Below are 18,800 nucleotides of genomic sequence, written 5' to 3' on the forward strand. Positions count from 1 at the left end.
TCATTTTATTTCATCTTTATGGCATCTGCTATGGACTAAAGTTTGTATGCTCCCCAAATTCATATTTTGAAGTTCTAACCCTGTTATGATTCTATTAGGAGGTAGAAACTTTGGGAGGTGCTTAGTTCATGAGGGTGGAATCCTCATGAATGTGATTAGTGCCTTATAAAAGAGGTTCCACAAAGCTCCCTCGCCCTTTATGCTGTGTAAGAACACAGCAAAAGATTCATCTATGGAACTTCCGGTCAAGATGGAGGTGTAGGTAAAAGCTCACCTCCTTGAACAACCACAGCAAAAATTACAACTAAACTACAAAATAAATATCATCCAGGATCATCAGAAAATTGAGCTGTATGGAAGTCTAACAACCAAGGAATGAAAGAAGTCACATTCATCCAGATGGGTAGGAGGCGCAGAGGCATGGAGGCACGAAGACATTGAATGGGTGGTCTCACGCTCACATGTGATGGATAAAAATTGAGAGGGAATACCTGGGAAATGAGAGATGCCAGCCCAGGATTCTGATGCCAGGAAGATAAGTTCCCATAACTTCTAGGTGTTTTTTCCAAAGACTTGTGCAGGCAAGCATTCAGCTAGCAAGGCTCTGGGCAAAAGTACTCTGCCAGGCTGGGAGGCTCTGTTTATCAAGATCTGGGTTGGCATTCACTCCTAAGTAACCAGAGGTAGATCATATGTCCTCTCTCAAGGGGACAAAAATAATAGACACTTTCAAGCTCTTGCCTTGATCAGAGGAGAGCAGCCTCATGTCATAAACTGTAATCCTTATAAAAGTTCTCAACTCATGTATTCGGGGTCTGAAACCACAGGTTGCCAATGGCTGCTCCTGGCAAAGTGACACCTCTTGGGCAGTGGGGAGGAGAGAGGTTCAGGGTGAAGCAGGCAGCTGCCCCCTGCTTTTGACCATGGCTACTTCCTTAGAGAGCTAGGGCTTAGCCTGGGGTCAGAGCACACACATGTACAAGCATATGTTTGCATGCACACATACACACACACACACACACACACACAGGCCAGGTTTCTTGATATCAGGCATGAAGGCTGTCCCCTCACCATACAAGAATCTCTGCAGAGGCAAAGTCTAAGCTCCCCTCCCAGGCAGAAGCTCCAAGAGACTCCACGCTGCTGAGCTCCATGTCCTGGGAATGGGGTCATTGTCCAGGACTAGAAGCAGAGATTGGCTAATGTATAGAACAGCTGGCTCCACTGGAAGCTACAGGTCCTGGACTGAAACCCACCTCTGTGCCTCGTCAGCTGTGTGGCCTTGCAGTGGTTGCCTAACCTCTTTCTGCTTCAGCTTTCTCAACTGAAAATTTTTGTGGTTATGTTAAAACATTCTTTCAGGTCCAACACAATGAGTCTGACTTCTTGATAACTTCTCAATAAAAAATAACAGCTAAATATTTATTGCTCCAGCCCCACATACGAAGTGCTTTGTGCACACCATCTCATTTAATGCTCATAATGAGAAGTTTTTTATCAACCCTACTTAGCAGACAGAAAACAAGCTGAGGGAGGTTAAGTAACTTACTCTGTGTCAAATGGCTGTCAGGTGGCAGAATGGGGACTCCAGAGCTTCAGGTCTTACCTAACCACAATGCTATACTTTTTTAAAAAACTGCTTAAGAGAAGTATTTATTTCCTTCTCTTAGAAATAATAGTCCACTTCACAGAAATAAAATTAGTTTAGGTAAGAGGCAGGAAACTTGTGATTTAATTAAATTCGATGCTACCATTCAACCAGGAGCACTGTTGAAATGCGTAGCTGGCACGGGACGGGCTCCCCCAGAAGACCTTGCAATGCTTTTGTTCACAAGCCTCTGCTCCCAGAATCTATGGTGGATGCCTTTGCTTTTACTAACCAGCAGCCATTCAGCCTTGTTTGGGGGAAAAGAACTCCAACTTCTCTCTAGGGAATCACTTCTACCTCTGCTTTGGGTGTGGCTGGCTTGGCAGAGTCGGGGAAAGGGTGTTGTGTAACTCAGGGGAGGTCGATCGTTCCCCTGGCCACAGGGGTGGTTTCGGAGATGTTCCTGTGACCTGGGCAGATCCAATGATTCGAAAGACGTAAAAAAAAAAATGTATGAGCCTGTTGAGAACTCTTTTCTCTCTCTGTGGCATTGGACTTAGCCCTGGCAGGCTGTGGGCTTAAAGCTAAGGCTAGTCATCTTGTTACCACCTATGTCCTGCCTGAGAAGGAAGCTGACATGAAAGAGAGCAGGACTGGTGGATGGAAATGTCACTCACCCCTGAATCCAGCCGCTCCTGTAAACCTACATCTACCCTCTGGAATTTTCAGTTACAAATGCCAATAAAATCTTCTCTTGATTTTAAGGAGATTCGAGTCCTGTGGTCTGTCACTTGCATCCAGTAAGAGACCTAATTGATACAAGAAAAAGCAGAAGTGCAGGAGTCAAGTCCAATTATCTGGCTTCAGCCCCACTCCTAGAGGGAGGTGAGCCACTTCCAAGGTGGAATCTCCATTCTCGGGGAGACCGCACTCTGCCTGGCACTTCCAGGGATCCCTGCTCCTCTGAACTGAGGGGGTGTCTGGGCTTTGCCTGACAACAAGGCCACATCTGGGGCTATGAGAACAACTGAGCTGACTTGACTAAAAGCCCAAGAGTCGGTCGTGAATAGCCCTGCCCTACTTCGGATGCCGAGACATTGCTGCTGCACTGGGGAGGGCCAGGGTGTCTGCAGTAGTGCCCCCGCCCACCCAGCTGGTGCTAAAAAAGACAGGACTAGGGAACACTCCTGAAAGGTAATTTTACATAAGTAAATTTATGGATGTGAATTCATATATGCTATGGGCTCAATTTCACCTCCTCTGCTCCCAAATTTGTATATTGAAAATTTAACCCCCAATACCTCAGAATGTGACTGCATTTGGAGACAATCCCTTTAAACTGGTTATTACAGTAAAATGAAGCCCTATGGGTGGGTCCTGGTCCAATACAACTGATGTCCTTAGGGGAAGAAAGGTTTGGGGGACACACACACACACACACACACACACACACACACACACACAGAGGGAAGACCATGTGAAGACACAGGGAGAAGGTGCTCAGCTACAAGTCAAAGAGAGAGGTTTCAAAAGAAAACAACTCTGAAGACACTTTGATTTTGGGTTTTCAGTCTCCAGAACTGTGAGAAAATAAATTTCTGTTTTTTAAGCCCCCCAGTCAGTGACACTGTTTTGGCAACCCTAGCAAACAAAAACAATATATAAATTAATTATATGAATAGCTATATAATATAAAAATAAAAATCCTTTAAAATATGTGTATATATGATACATGTGCATGTGTATATATATACTCATGTGTATGTCTATATTTATATTTATGTCTATATCTAGAACTCTATCTAGGTATATTCTTGCATGAAAACTTAACTATTTTTTCTCCATTGTCACAGAACAAGATCAGAATCCCAGAATCCTGGGTTCTCCTTTCCTCCTCAGCTCCCACCACTCCAGCATAGCTTCACCATCTCCCACCTCCTTGCCCTCTCCCAAACAGGTCGTCCCTTGGCACATGCTGTCCTAGGAGTCCTTGTGCCCTCCCACCCACCAGAACAACGAATGAACTCCTGCCCACCCTGCCAGGCTGTAGAAGCTCCCATCAGCTTTCCACGGAGAACAGGAGTCACTTCCTCTTCTACTCCCTTGCAGCTCTTTGTACACATCTTTAGTAAAACATGTATTCCATTGTGTGGTAATTACTCATTTATGAGTTTATCTCCCAACAACAACCTGCCAGCTCCTAAAAGGAAGAACTGGTTCTTTGTCTGCAGCACAGGCAGAATTCAGGATGAAGAAGGGGCTGAGGGGGGTGCTCCCCACTCCAGGAGCCTGCCAGAGAGGTGTGCAGGGGGAGTCAGCCTCCAGCTGCCCCTCTTGGGTTGTTTTTTCTCCTCTCTCCAGAGGAAGATCAAAGGCACAATTCTGTGTGCTCCTCCCAAGGGGAGCCCAGTTGATTGGACACACAAAAGCCTCGAGTTCAACGATGGCAGAGAGAGAGTTCCGGGCGCTCTCGACAGCAAATTAGACATTTAAAGCCAAGCACAGTGGCTTTCAGGGATTAAATGCATTATAGATTTGCTATACACAAGGCAGGCCAAAGAAAAGGTAGACAGATCAGTTCTACCCTTCAGGCGGCTGGGTGGGTGGTGGATACACAGGGGCCATCATGCAATCACACCCGCATGAATGCCAGACACGTGGACTTAATTTTTCATTTGCAATCAAGGCCACGTCGCCTCTTCTCGTAGTCCAGAAACACAGGTCCGTCCTTGGGCTCCTTTCACAGGCTGCATTGCTGAGAGAAGGGAAAATTATGCAGCGATAATGGTGCTGATTACGAGATAGCAAGTGGTTGCGAGCAGCCACCAGTGCCTACAGATGAGGAGCAGGAGAGGGGCTGGGGATGCGCATCCCTGATGCGCCAGGAACCGCCTCTGTCCCTTGGTTCCTTGGCACCCTTGCTGGTCCTAGCGCTCCTGTGCCCCCAGTCCCTGGAACTGCAGCCAGAGTCTCACATGTCTTTCCTGAATGGGGACATATTAAATCCTTTTTTTCCTCTTTATTTCATCTCTACTCTTCTTTTAAACCAAGAGAGTGAACAAAGAAAGTTCTAGAATGCAGAGAATTCAGAGAAGGCAACGCAGGTGGGATTACGGGAACCAGATTCAGGGAATCAGAGGACGTGGGTCCTGGCCCCTGCACCTGCCATAGACTCTCCTGTGTGAGTCTGGGTGAGGCAAGTGCTTCGCTGGACCCACTGCTGCACCTCAGGAGTAAGAGTAGGACCAAGTAAGCAATACTATTCGGCATGTCATAGTCTGGAGGGGAAAGTCTTTTATACTCCTGAAGAAATAAGGAGTCTGGGTGCTTCTCAATCTCTCTGAAAAGGAGACAAAAGAAAATGAACTTGAGTTGCAGCTGGAGGGACTCACGTTAGACCTAAAGAAGAATGATCACAAAGAGGGGTTATTAAAACATGAAATTGGATACAATAGGAAGTTTCACAACTTCCTTTTCTCTAGAACTTGTGAGAATCACATCAAGGTGTAAGTCTAAGACAGACTGTGTGTGTGCCTCCTCCGAGGTGGGGGTGCACGGGCTTCGCTGCCCCCTGAGCTTTCCGACCCAACTTAATTATATCTTCTATTTGCCAAGTTCCGTCTACAGTCTGGACCCACATCCAGGTACTGTGGATATACTGCTTCATTTAACCCTTGATTCAGACCCAGCAGGTGGGAGTTTACCCCTGAAACAAATACACAGAAGTTTGGTGACTTTGCCAAAGTCATCGCTAGCTGCACATGGAAGTTGAATCTGAGCCCAAGTCTGGCTGGTTTCAAAAGTCCTACTTGTACGGCGGCATGCTGCCTCTCTAGCTAGAAAGAGGAAGCAGGGCAGTGAGGGCTCTGAGGGCAGCCCCACACAGCCTCAGATGGGAACCAGCTGCTCACCCCTCTATTGAAGGAACCATATTCACGGCAAATAAGGGGTGACATCTCAGAGGCGGGTCCTGGGTACTCATTTTGCAGAGGTGGCTGCAGAGCCCTGGCGGGGTAGCGGGGTGGCGGGGTGCTGTGGACATGCAGGAGGGGCCTCCCAGGACTCCCAGTGCGCAGGAAGTACCTGGCCCAGGACTTCAGAGACTCAGACTGTAGGTTGACAGCAGCCACCTGTGATTAAATATTCCTTTTGCTCATTTTTTGGGCTTGGAGAATTACTGCCAGGAGGCCATGTGATACCTGTCAGCATGGAAGAGCAGGTCATTAAGTCCTGGGAGAGAGAGGAGGAACCATCACCCTTGGAAAGAGTGGGAGTGGTGGCTGGGTCCGTAGGCAGCCCCAGAACCCCGTTAATGGCCCTGAGAGCTTTCAGTGCCTCGGTGGCTGCTAGGACCCAAGCCCACAACCTACCACTCAGACATAGAGGAGCCACTCCTAGATCAAATGGCTGCCAGAGGAAGAAGCCCAGCTGCCAACTGTCCCTGCTTCCTTCATCCCGTTAGTTCCCGTAAGAAGACAAGACTGAAGTGTCCCTGGGTGCTGAGTGGGGCCCCCAGGCCAAGGGTGCAGAGGCATGACTGCAGGTGAGCCAGGGCACAGGGCAACCAGAGACAGACTGCTAGGGGCAAATCCCTACCCCCCAACAGCGGGCTTTGCATCCTTGAGCATGTGACTTTTTCATCCTCAGTTCCTTCATCCGTAACTGGCCACAATCATAATAGCTACCTCCAGGGGTAGTTAGGAAGGTTCAACAAGTTAGTGCATCTGAAGTGTTTGGGACTGTGCCTGCCAGATCGTCAGTATTATCTAAGCGTTAACTGTGATTGCTATTATTAGGTCCCCCCCACCAGTACTGTTACTTCAAAAGCCATTTTTATGAAAATACCATGGCAAAAGCAGTACAGCATAGGAGGAGGAGAAACAAAAAAGAGGTCTCAGGCTCCATCTGGGCTGTCAGCACCCAGCTTTGCTCTAAAGCACAGGCTGCAGGGAGACAGAACTGTATGGACGAGGGCTACCCCGGGTCCAGGTTTGGGCAATGAAAAGTCTCAGAACCTCCTTATTTCTGGGCAACCTGGGGTGGTCAGTCATCCTGCATCAACAGGCCCCTCTGAGAAGACAGCAGTGGGGCCACGCTGTCAGTCACCCCTGCAGGTGCTTAGTGTGCGCTGCACTTGGCACTGAGCACTCTCCCTCCCTCCATCCCCGACTCCTTTCTTCCCTCCTCCCCTCCTTCTCTCCTTTTCCCCTCCCTCCCTTGTTCCTCTCTTCCTTCCTTCCTCCCTTCTCCCTCTGCTTTCTTCCTTCTCTTGTTTTGCTTATTTAACCTAGATTCTCCTCTGCTTTCCCCCTTGACATGCTTACCTGGCAGACCTTTGGGCAAGTGTGCACACAAGAAGACAGAAAGCAGAGTCAGCTATTGAGAGATTGGGGAGATGCCTGTCAAATCACCAAGCAGGGCCTGGGGTTTGGAAGGAGGCTCAGGTCAACTTTGTTGTTGATTAATATTAAAGGTTCTTACTGGGGAGAAGGGAGGCCAATTTATTTTCGCCAAGTCCAGACTCCTTCTGGGTTGCCCTGAAGACACTGGAAACCCTTGGCTCCCTGAGGTGGCTGAGGGAGTGAAAGATGGTGAGGAGCCCGTGCCCCATTTCTCCCAACATGGGTCTGAATACCTGTTAATTTCATAAAGCCTTTCCTGGCATGTGGAGAGGACTAGTCCTTGCTGCCTAGGTATCTGTGTATGTTTGTTCAAGAGAGAGAGAGAGGACGCTGGGGAGCAAGCAAAGGGTCAGAGTGTGAGAAAGAGTAGGCAGGTGTGTGTGCGTGGTGTGTGTGCAAGAGGATAGGTGTGAGTGACCTGATCTGTGAACAGAGCTCTCAAACAGTTCAGAGAGGTAAGTGAGAATGGAAGAGAAAACAGGAGAGGGAGGGCAGGAAGGGGATGCTAGCAGCAGGCTCCAAGCAGATGGACCCAGGGCTTTGGCCACCACCCTTCCCTGCCATTCCTGGGGTCAGGGATTAGCCTCGGTGCCAGGATATTCCTGCCCTAAGATGCAGAGCGGCAGCTGGCAAAGCTGTGGCGAGGCATCTCTTCTCTGGCGCACAGTGGGTGCTCGGCAGAGGTTGCCCCAATAGCCCAGTCTTGGCTGTTCTTCATGCCCTTCTCCTCAGCCTCACCCACCCTCGTGGGGGGGGGGCTTGATGCCTGCAAAGAAACAGGACCAAGCACAGTTGAGTGTCCCTACCCTACAGTCTCACTCTGCACTGCAGATGGGAACCAAGGAAAGAATTCCAGAGGGCTATGTCCAGAATTGCAAATGTTGTCTCTCACTGATTATGTTCTCTGACCTCTTCCCTGAGCTCCTTCAAATTTCATAAGCTGCCATGGTGAGTGTTGGGCAGCAGAAGGGAGCTTCTTTCCCCCATCAGCCAGGGACCGGACTCTGGGCAGGAGACAGCGCTGGGTGCTGGGTATCTGCTCTCTGCAACCCTCATTCTGGACCAGAAGCTGGGCAGCTGCTGTCTCCCATGTCTGTGATGTGACTCTAACTTCAAAGGCGAACCACTCCTCACGAAAGAACCAGTAACAGGCTGAGGGTGCCTCAGTCCTGGGCATCCTCACAGACAGGAAAGAGACTCGAAGGGCTTTGCCACGTCCAAACTCTGGGAAGCCAATTGTGTCACCCTGAAGGAATGCAAGCTCTCATGCATCCTTTAGATGCAGGGAGCCTGTTCTTGTCCTATCATTGAACATATCAAGTCTGTATTTGTTTTTCATTCACCATGAAAATGTTAGCTTCTTGAGAGCAGGAAATGTCCTTTTTTTTTTTTAACTTCTGTCTCCCTAGCACCTAGAAGAGTGCCTAGTAGGTCTCAATAAAAATTGTTCAATAAAGGTATGAATTAGGCAGCATTATTACCCCATTCTACCCCCATTTTATAGATCATGAAACTGAGGTAGAGATGGGTTCATTAACTCACTCTTTAGGATCTCTCCTAGCATTAGACTTTTAGGGAAGGCATGTTTACTAACAGTCTTTACTCCTTGGAAGTTCTTCTGCTAGTCTGGTTTACTTCTCACCTCATATAAGAACAGCCCATTTCCAGCAGTCAAGCACAGCTGACAAACGCATTCCTATGCGGTCCCCTCTTCAGATGATGTGAGTGGTTCCAGGTCAGGCTGTCATCTCGGAGGCAACCCTCACATCCAAGTGGTCAACTGTGACAGGAACTGCCTCTCTGGGGCATCTGTCTTTTACATATGGAAGGGGAGGGAGGCTTTAAATACTTTAGCTGTAGATCTCACAATTATGCTCCCTCTCCCTAATTTGGATGTTAATATATTAGCTACAGCTTTGCCTTCTAGGACAGAAATTGTTTTTCTCCCGCCCTGAAATTATACATACAGATAGAGTAGTGTTCATTAAAGTAAGATTAGGAGAGGATAATATGTGAGAGGTATGTAATCTTTTGCAAATGGTTAGTAAATTGGAACTACCCCAATTACAGTCTCTCACTCATCATGCAGGGCTGAATTCCTTTGCCTGGGACAGGAGTCTCAGTGCAGCTCTTCTCTGCTCACATTTCATAAATGTTGTATACACAGGATATTCCCAGCCATCTGCCTCACTGGTGGTCTAGCATGTTTTCCGACTTTCTGGTTGACTGCAGAGGGTGGCAGGAGCACGCTGGCCCTCCTGCCTGCCTGCCTGCCTCCAAGCCCAGTGAGGCCAGTCTTCTGCAAACTGATGCCGTATGTCCTAGGCTCACTCTCACAGACCCACATCAGGCCCAGTGGTGTCCTATCAGCAGGGGAGACTGATGTCTCCCTGTGACTCCAAGGGTGTCACCGAGCAGGGATCTGTGTGTGGTGGGGCTGCACCTGACAGGATTGTCTCTAGAAAGGGTCTGTCGAGGCTGACAGAGGCGACAGAAAATGTGCTCCGCTCCCTGGCCCAAGGTAGTGTGGGGGTCCTGGCACTGCTTGGGTCAGCTGTGAGGTTCTGCTTCTGCCTTGCAGGGGCAGGGGGTCTGTAATACAATACCCTTGCAGTTTTCACAGGCGGTCTGCTCAGAGTCATCTCTTCTATTGCCATTTTGGGTCTCTGACCACTTTTGTTTCCCTAAAAATCCCATTTGTTTTTCAAAGAGACAGTGGAGGGCAGTGATTAAGAGCGAGGACTGTAGAGTCAAAGTGCCTGGCTTAATTCTTGCCTCGATATTGACGAGTTATGTGAATCCTGAGCAAGTGGTTTAACCACTCTGTGTCCAGGTTTTTCCATCTGTAAAAATAATGGTCCGTATCCCATAAGGTGGTAGTGACTTAATACTTAGAACAGTACTTGGCATGCAGTAATTCTTCAATAAATATTAGCTATTATTTCATAGCAAAGGTAAGTTGGGTCTCTTCCTACAGATCTCAGCAACCCCCACAAAGAACATACCAAAGTGCTTGTGCTAGATGTGAACACTAAGCAGGAGGGAATTAGACAACAAGATAGGGCTGGGTCCAAGCACCATGTTTTAGAGAGGTTATGTCATTCCATTTTCACTGGTCTTAAAGCATATATACTACTACGCCATTGTACAGACTGTTGCCACCTTGTTTAAAAATTTTAGTTTATCCTTTGTTTTAGGATAAAATCTTAAATCCTTGATGTAGCTTATAAAAATCCCCTTAATCTGGTTCTAGCCCCCCTCCTGCACTGTGTCCCTCCCATGCTCACTCTGGCCTCTCCTCCCTCTTTGCCCTGTTCTTCATCCACACCACACACCCATCTTCTTCAGGGCCTTTGCACATGCTGTTTCTTTTGCCTGGCCTTGACCTTCCTTCCCCTTCCCTTTCTTTTTTTTTTTTTTTTTTTTAAGATTTTATTTATTTGTTTTTAGAGAGGGGAAGCGGGGAAGAGAGGGAGAGAAACATCAATGTGTGGTTGCCTTCTCAGGTGCCCCCTACTGGGGACCTGGCCTGAAACCCAGGCTTGTGCCCTGACTGGGCATCGAACCAGCAACACTTTGGTTGGCAGGCTGGCACTCAGTCCACTGAGCCATGCCAGCCAGGGCCCCCTTTTTGCTGAAGTAATTCCTACTCATTCCTCAGGTCTCAATTTGCCCTTCTCCAGAGAAGTCTTCTGGGGGTCCCCCAGACTCATAAGTCCCTACTAATACATGTTTAGATAGAACCCCTGAGTCTCTTTCATGGCACACATATAACTGTAATTAAATACTCAGCTGTGTGTGAGGGTTTGCCTGACTGAGTGCAAGACTCCTGGGCAGGGTGTATATTAATAAGAAAGGGTGGGGGGCCCTGCAGTGGAAACATAAATCCCAAAGGCTCTGTGTCCCTGTCACAGAGGTCTCTGTTCCACCTGGCCATATGGGGAGCCAGGACAGAGGAAGCTTCAGCACCTGCAGGTGCACTGTCTGGAACACCCAGGCTTCTTGGTGTCTACAGCAGAGAAAGAGAGGCTGGAGGATCACAGGAGAGCGTGTCCCTTCTGCTCAGCCTCGCATACTCTGCCCAAATGCTAGGGCTATGGGACATATCAGGGAGTAGGTTGGATATTCGACCTGTCACAGAGACCTTATCTAACTTGTTCCCTTGGAGTGTTCTCCAGGGCTAGCACTTTGCTTGGCATGCAGTAGGAGCCCCCAGGTGTCTGTGGGATAAAGGAGCATGTCAGTGCAATCCAAGCAAGATCGTCCAATGAACACACAGGACGTTGCTACACTTCTGAACACAGTCCTCCCAACTTCAAAACCTTTGCCCTTTGCCCTCCACTTTGTCATCTCCGCAGGTTTATGGACTGCTTTCTCAGTATGTGGAGAACTAAGTATTGTGCATTTAGGCACTTAATGGTTTGTGTTTCCTGATGAAGGTGATGAAAGTTGCATGTTCTCCAATCAGCCTTGTAATCAACCATCCAGCCAGTCACCCAAGACAAGTGGCAATTCAAATGCGGCGAACATTTCATAAGTGCCTACTATGTGCCAGGAGTGTCATCTTGGCTAGTGTGCACAAAAGCCAGGTGAGGTGAACACAGTGTCCTGCTTCACAGGACACTAATGCTCAGTATAGTAAAGCCTAGATTTAAATGCAGGTTTGCTGACTTCAAGCCCAGCACCCTTTCTTTCATTTTTAGAGATTTTATTTATTTACTTTTAGAGAGAGAGGAAGGGTGGGAGAAGGAAAGGGATAAACATTGATGTGAGAAAGAAACATCCATGGGTTGCCTCTCATATGCACCCCAAATAGGAACTGGGCCCACAACCCAGGCATGTGCCCTGGTTGGAAATTGAACCTGTGACCTCTCACTTTGCAGGGCGATGCCCAACCCACTGAGCCACGTAGGGTCAGGCCTGAAATCAGCATTTTTATGAGTACCATGTGCTGCCTGGCTGCAGGGCCGCAGTTTGAGACCCACCCTGGACAGTGCGCAGTCTGATGAGTGAGTGGGAAGAAGCAGGTCCAATTTTAACTTGGTCGAGGGGGTCTCAGTGGGGGAAGGTGCGCATCTGCAATGCAGCACCTCACCTGCAGCTGTATTTGATGCTTCTCTGTGAGGCCACCTGCAGTCCAAGTGTGTAAAATGGGGGTGGACCGCACAAGCTCTGTGTTGCTTTGCAGTCCTGAAATTCTATAGAGTCTATGATTGGATGAACTAAACCAGAGCCACAGATTCCATTCAAGTCTCTTCCTAGGTGGGAAGTGCTACAGACTAAAAATTGTGTAGCAATAAATGCCCAGGAAGTCAGGGCTCAGCAGAGTGCGGGTCTCTGGGGAATGTGAACAAGTATGAGAGGTGACCCTGCTGCACAAGGTATTAACAGTCTGGTGTGGAGATGAAACACACACTTGAGACAAGAGGGGGGAATGTGTCAGATTACACCCAAATGCTCATTGGTGTGAGCCTGTTTAGGGACTACGGGCAGTGCCCAGAAAGCCCCAGGGATGAAGGGAGATTCCTGCAGCCTCAAAGTTTGACAATACCTATAACTAACATTTATCCAGCAGCATGGCATTTTTACCTATGTGATCCCCACAACCTGGTGTGAGGTGGATATTTTAAGGATGAAGAAACACACTCAGAGACTTGCCTAATGTCAAATTTTATTAAGTGCAGAAGTTGGGATTTAAATCCAAGTCCACTGATAACAAAGCTTATGTTCTTCCAAAGGCTGGGCAGGAGGAACAAGAGAGAGGGTACATGCAAAGACCTGCAAAGTGCCCCCTGCCTAGGCCACACAGAGGGTGTTGGGCGAGATGAATTAGTAGAAGAGGTTGCATGGGGTGTATGCCAACCCATTAGATCCAAGGAGCCTGCCTGAGGACTCCAAGTACAATTGGAGTACCAATGATTGTGGACTGGCTGTGAGAAGTGTTTGATACTGCTAACATGCCATCCAGGTATGTTCATGGGGAGAGGCCAGGGCCCAGATAGAGCAGAGCTACTCTGGACCCCAAGGCTCTGGGTTCCCACCACCTCTCTCCAAGTCAGCAATGGGTCCTAAAACATCTTTGTGTGAATTGGAAAGACGGCATGGCTTCCTCCAAGAAGGTGCAACTGGGCATCAGGGCACGGATCTTGGCTAGCAGAGGGCAAGTTGCATCCTTGTCCCAGTGTACCCCTTTGATCTGACACTCTTGTCAAGTGAACAATCTGTACAATTGTGTCTGCTAGACTTGCCTTCATCCCAACACACACATGCACACACGTGCACACTCACTCACTCACTCACCTGCAGATTAACACTCTCTTCTTGCCCAGAGAATTCACTTCCCTGGGGGACGGGGCACCTCTGTGACTTCAAGCTGCTTCATCACTCCTTCCCCGCAGGCTTTCTAACTAAATCTCTTCTAAGAGGGGCTGCTGGCAGGGCTGGAAGCAGCTACCGAGAATAAAATCCACAAGGTCAGGGACAGTCAGGGCAGGAAGCAACAATGCTGTTCTGACTTTAAGGATATGGTAACAAAGGAGATAGAGCAGAGAGGCACTGGCAAGGGCAGATGAGGCTTTGGAGGCATCCCCTCCCTCATCAGACTGTTAACATGGAATACAAAGCTCAAGGCTTTATTGGAAAGAGGGAAGGAGGGAAGAAAGGAAGGAAGGAAGGAAGGAAAGAAAGAAAGACAGACAGACAGACAGACAGAAAGAAAGAAAGAAAGAAAGAAAGAAAGAAAGAAAGAAAGAAAGAAAGAAAGAAAAAGTGGCAGCAGCACAAGAGTGTGAGCCAGTGAGAGGGAGCATAGGAGAGAGCCACCCTGAGATCAATACCAGCCAGGACAAGCATTATCCCATGTGGAACACCTCAAGCCTCTGCCTAGAAAATTTGATTGGATCTTCAGAAAAACCTATTAGTGTGTTGTCAGGACCTGCTGGTGATAACTGACCAGCTCTCGCCAATCGATGCTCTTCACTTGTGGAGCTCCTGATTTTTTAACAGCATAATTGTTTTTTTAATAACAGGCTGGCTCACCCACTCCAGCAGGCAGGGAGTCAGAGTCAGACTCCAACTTAAAATATAGAGAAACGTGATGCTCCAGCCACTTCTTCCTAATTGCACAATTACTTTATGGGGCACCGGGATGGAAGACGGCGGTGGGGGTGAGGTTTTTTTTTTCCGGCTAAGCCAACTTGCTAAGGAAAAGTCACAAAAGTAATTGCACAAGTCAAAATTATTTACTAAATGAAACTCATTCTTCACAAAGGAGGCTTTATTTATTTTTAAAGAAAAAGGGCAAAAATTGGATGATCTCAGCATGGCAAGGGTACCATAAAGCAACAGTGGCATTAGTCTTCAATCATTACAGCTTTTAAATTTTCAACTCAAGAGCTGGCAACACATTTTATTTGGGGGTTTAAATGCACTATAACAACAGCAGTATTTTTGCTCTTTACCATGCCTTGGATCTGAGATGTCAAAGTACTTCACAAACAAATAACTAAACAATTTGGAATTGAGGCTCTTTATGGATGAAGAGCAGGGTCCGGGGAGGAAGCGATTTGCCCAAGGTCACGGCTGAATCAGAGGCCCAGCTGGAAACAACACTCATGAATGCTGGCTCCTGGAGTCAAAGCCCATCACCACCAGCCCACCCCCTCCCACATGTGCCAAAACAAAAACCAAGTGGGAAGACAGCAGCAGGGCAGAGCAGTCACCTGCCCTCCAAAGCCCAGGGTGTCCAAGATGACAATTTGCTATACTGATTGGAAGCTGGGCACGCAGGTCAGCTTTCTCTACAGACTGCCTTGGCTGAAACCAGGAGAATCAGTCACTAATGAAATTTCAGAATCTGTGCATATTTTTGGCAGCTCAGCTTTCCATCCTCAGCCTCGCCCCCCAGGTACATTTGTCAGATTCTTGTCAATGGTAGGCCTTCCGGGAGGGCTTGATGGCTCACACAACAGTTGTACTTTGCCCACCTGGACCCTTCCTGGACCGGCCCCCTCCTGAACCTGGTCTATGTGCTCAAAGTGGGGGTACAAGATCAAGGGAAGGAGAGAGGAGAGAGGGTGAGAGGGTAAAAGAGAAAGAGCAAAAGAGAAGAGAGAGGTGGGGCTGTTTTAAGACCTTTGCAGGCTTTAGGACCTCTTTTGACAGAAGTTCAGTTCTGCATTATATCAAATACGTTACAAACCCACAATGAAAACAATTTACATGTGACTATTTACCAGTTTAGATCTTTTGCGGTTTGCTGGTTGAAAACACTTATGGTTTTGTAAATATTTTATTAATCATTTAATAATTTAGCTTTTATAGTTTTCTTTTTTGAATTTTGGACCTCATATTTTTTCTTTCCAGGTCTCACATAAAAGAGCACAGGCCCTTGAAATGATCCTAGGACATGGGCACTGTCCAACTGCCCCTACTGGACAAACAGCCCAGAGACATAGAGGAAAGGAGAGATGGGGGAAAGTGATGTTGACAAGGACAGTAAGAGACAGTAAGAAAACCAAACCAAGACAAAAATTTAACAAAGCAGACAGAGGGAGTTCTGGAAAGCATAGAATTGTTGGTCAGAAAGAAGAAAGCAAGCAGGCTTACCAGGATATTTCCAGGAAAGAGATGGACAGATGAAAGACCAATCCAACCATAGATAGAAAAAAAAAATCTCTTAATTTTCAGTAGTTTTTTGAGCACAAGCCCAGATACCCTGCTTGGCTTTGGAGATTCAGAGTCGGAGTGGATACAGTCTCTACTCTCAATGAATTGCCTGTTTTATTGAGGGAGACAGAAAGGTAAACACACCGTTCAGGTGAGTGATAAGGACACAAACTAAGGAAAGCATGGGACTCAGGTAGGGAAAGCTCAGATAGATCCCCTAAGAGAGAAGGGCACTTCTGGAATGTTGAAAGGCACAGAGGTGTGAACGGTAATGAAGTGGAACTGGATGACTGTGGGGTGGGAACAAGGGTCTGAATGCTGGAGGGTCACCTGGTGAGACTGAATTGATAGCAGATTGTGTGGATTTGGGTTTATTCTTCAGTCAAAGGTCAACCAGAAGTAGTTTCCAAGCAAAGGAGGAACCCTGCATACTGCAGAGTAAGGCTGACCTTGGGGCAGAGGCGCTGAGAACCAGAGAACAGGCTGTCACATTCTCGTGGCTGAAGGCAAAGGGCCTGACTAGGCCCAGGACGTGGGAATGGCAAGGCTGGGTCAAGCTGAAGCATTTAGGGAGTGGTGAGCAGGAAGTGGGAGCTAGCTAAAGTGGGAGATGAGGAAGAGGGTGGAACCTAGCATGGCTCCCAGTTTTCTAGCTTGACTGACCAATGATGCTGTTAACTGAGAAATGGCAGGAGCAGGTTTGAAGAGACTTTTCATTTCCCCAAAGCCTCATGATCCTAAGGCAGGTGCCATGCTAGAGGGGATGCTGTCCCACTGAAGCCCTCGAAAACCCAGCAAAATCTTTAAGAGTTGGGTAGAGTAGGGATGTGGAGGGTCACTGGTAGATTATGAGTTTCTTTTTGGGCACTCCTCGCCAATACAGAAACATGACTCAGACCAAACTCTAGAAATCTATTCATTAAGCCTCAGAAGGAACCAAGAGGGACCAGGAGGGAACATGACACTAAGGCCACATTGAACACAGGACTGGGGCTCCTGTTGTGATTCAGTGTTTCCCAGAAGTTAGCTAATGAAAGCTCCAAGCTATCTCCAGAAGCCTGTATTCTCCCTAATGATGTAAGCAACGTAATAGCTAGTGTGATGAAGGGCTGGATTGAGACACAGATACCTATCAATCACACCAAATTCATTGGGTTAAACTTTCATCATCCAGAGCTGACTTTCCTATAGGATGAAGTAATGAGCTAGAAATAAGTGCCATCTGAAGTTGAGTCTAAGTAAATCTGTAATCATGGGCATTTCCAGCCATAGTTTCAGACTGGGCTTTCAAACAGATGGATACTCATGACATTGCCAAGATTAAAAGAGAATGCTCGTTTAATGCACATGGCTGGGGAAATGGCCACGGCCATTGGTGGAGCTGGATCCCATATGCTGGCCCTGGACTTGCTCAGCATTCATGGGAAGTAAACAGCCCCAGAGCAAAGCAATTGCGCTTCTTTCCTGGTCTTTGATGTAGGCAATGGGAAGACAAACGAGGGCTCTCTAGTTTGGGGACGGCATGAATGAACCACACATGTCCATAAATAAACCAGGAGCCCTCCAAACACGCTGCTCATTTGTTCACACAAAAGCCAGGCTGGCAGTCCTCTCCCCTAGCCATGTTCACAGTTGGATCCTTAATGCATTGTGAGCATTCAATCAAACTTTAGTGGTGAAACTCAGGGAGTAGAAAGCCAGCTAAGCCCAAATGGTCCCTGTGCTTTTCCATCTTTTGTGGCTGCCTGGCTGTGCTCTTAGGGGTTTTGTTGTCAACAAACTCCTGGCTTGCCTTTGAGCACTCCAAATTATTGAAAATGACTACAGCTTAAGACTGGCAGGATGATTGTTAAAAACAGCCCTGGCATTAATCAGAGCTTAAGAGCTTTTGGAAAATGATTCTAATTCAGAAGGGGTGGCTTACAAAAAGACTTGTCGAAAGTGAAGCAGACATGAAATTCTGAAAGGCAAAAAGCCTCCTTGGTACCCACACCTGGCTTCTTCTGAGATTCAGCTGGCAGAAGTGTGTGGGGGGTATCGCTTCCCCACCAGCCAACCCCATTTTCGGTCCCACAGCACCCCTCCGCCTGACCAGGGGTCCTTGAGATGGGAAAGGCTTTAGGGAGTGCCCAGAACTGCAAGTCTTAGTGACAGTCCTTAAAATAAGGAAGAGGTGTCTGGGCGCCTCATTTTCTGTCCACATTTGGAATGCCTTAGGCCCGTGCTAAAATAAGCTGTGTGCATAGAGGCAGCTGCGTGGGCAAAAACATGGTCGGTGTTTGCAAGGAGCCAGGCAGGGCAACGTGCTAATACTTCTGCCTTTTGCCTGCCTGGCACAACAAAGGAGAATGATTTTTGCCATCAGCTTTCTCCCTATCACGGAATCATTGCACAATTTAGTATGATTAATGGTTTCCATTTAGAAGCTGAGAATGAAATAGTGAGAGAAGCAACGACTCAGCTGGGGGTGTTCTCAGCTGCAACTAGAGTGGAAGGGCGAGAGCTGGGGCCAGTGCCTGCTGGCCATGCCCTCTGCTTTTCCTTCCTGGCATGGCTGAGGAGGCACTCGGGGGTGAGGAAACACATGGCTTTGGACATACATTCGCAGAAACGGTCTGAAAGTTGCACCCTCATGATGTACTGTTTGCTGTTTCATCCTTGCATCCTCCCAAACATTTGTGACTGAGCAGCCACTCCCTCTTGCCTGCTATAGAGAGTTTCATTTTCAGAGGTTCCTAACTAAGGGCTGGGTATGAGAAGTAGTGCAGTGATGGGGCGTATAGCTGAAGCTAGTTGGACCAACTACACCACTTCTTGGCATTCCTGATGGTCACATGGGGATGCCGCACTGAGAAGGCTCCACCCTTGTGTTAGGGTGGTAGTGGCCTTCAGCATAGCCACCTCTGTCTCTGGAACCCCTGGGCGGTGGACCTAGTCCCAGGCTTCACTGGCTGGCTCTCCTGAGAGTTCTTCTTCTCTGCAGCATCTTTTTCTTTCTACTTCTGCAGGTAGGCAACGCTTCTTTCAGATCTCCTGGCTGCTGGAGGTGAGTGGTGAGACAATGGCTGTCACAGCCAGACACTTGAGGGTGCCGGTAGAACCCAACCAGGAAAACACAGGATGCAAGAGGGCCTGCAATTTTT

The sequence above is a fragment of the Pteronotus mesoamericanus genome, unplaced genomic scaffold, assembly GCF_021234165.1.
Source record: "Pteronotus mesoamericanus isolate MK-2021 breed Mesoamerican mustached bat unplaced genomic scaffold, CSHL_Meso_final scaffold_36, whole genome shotgun sequence".
NCBI lineage: Eukaryota > Metazoa > Chordata > Mammalia > Chiroptera > Mormoopidae > Pteronotus > Pteronotus mesoamericanus.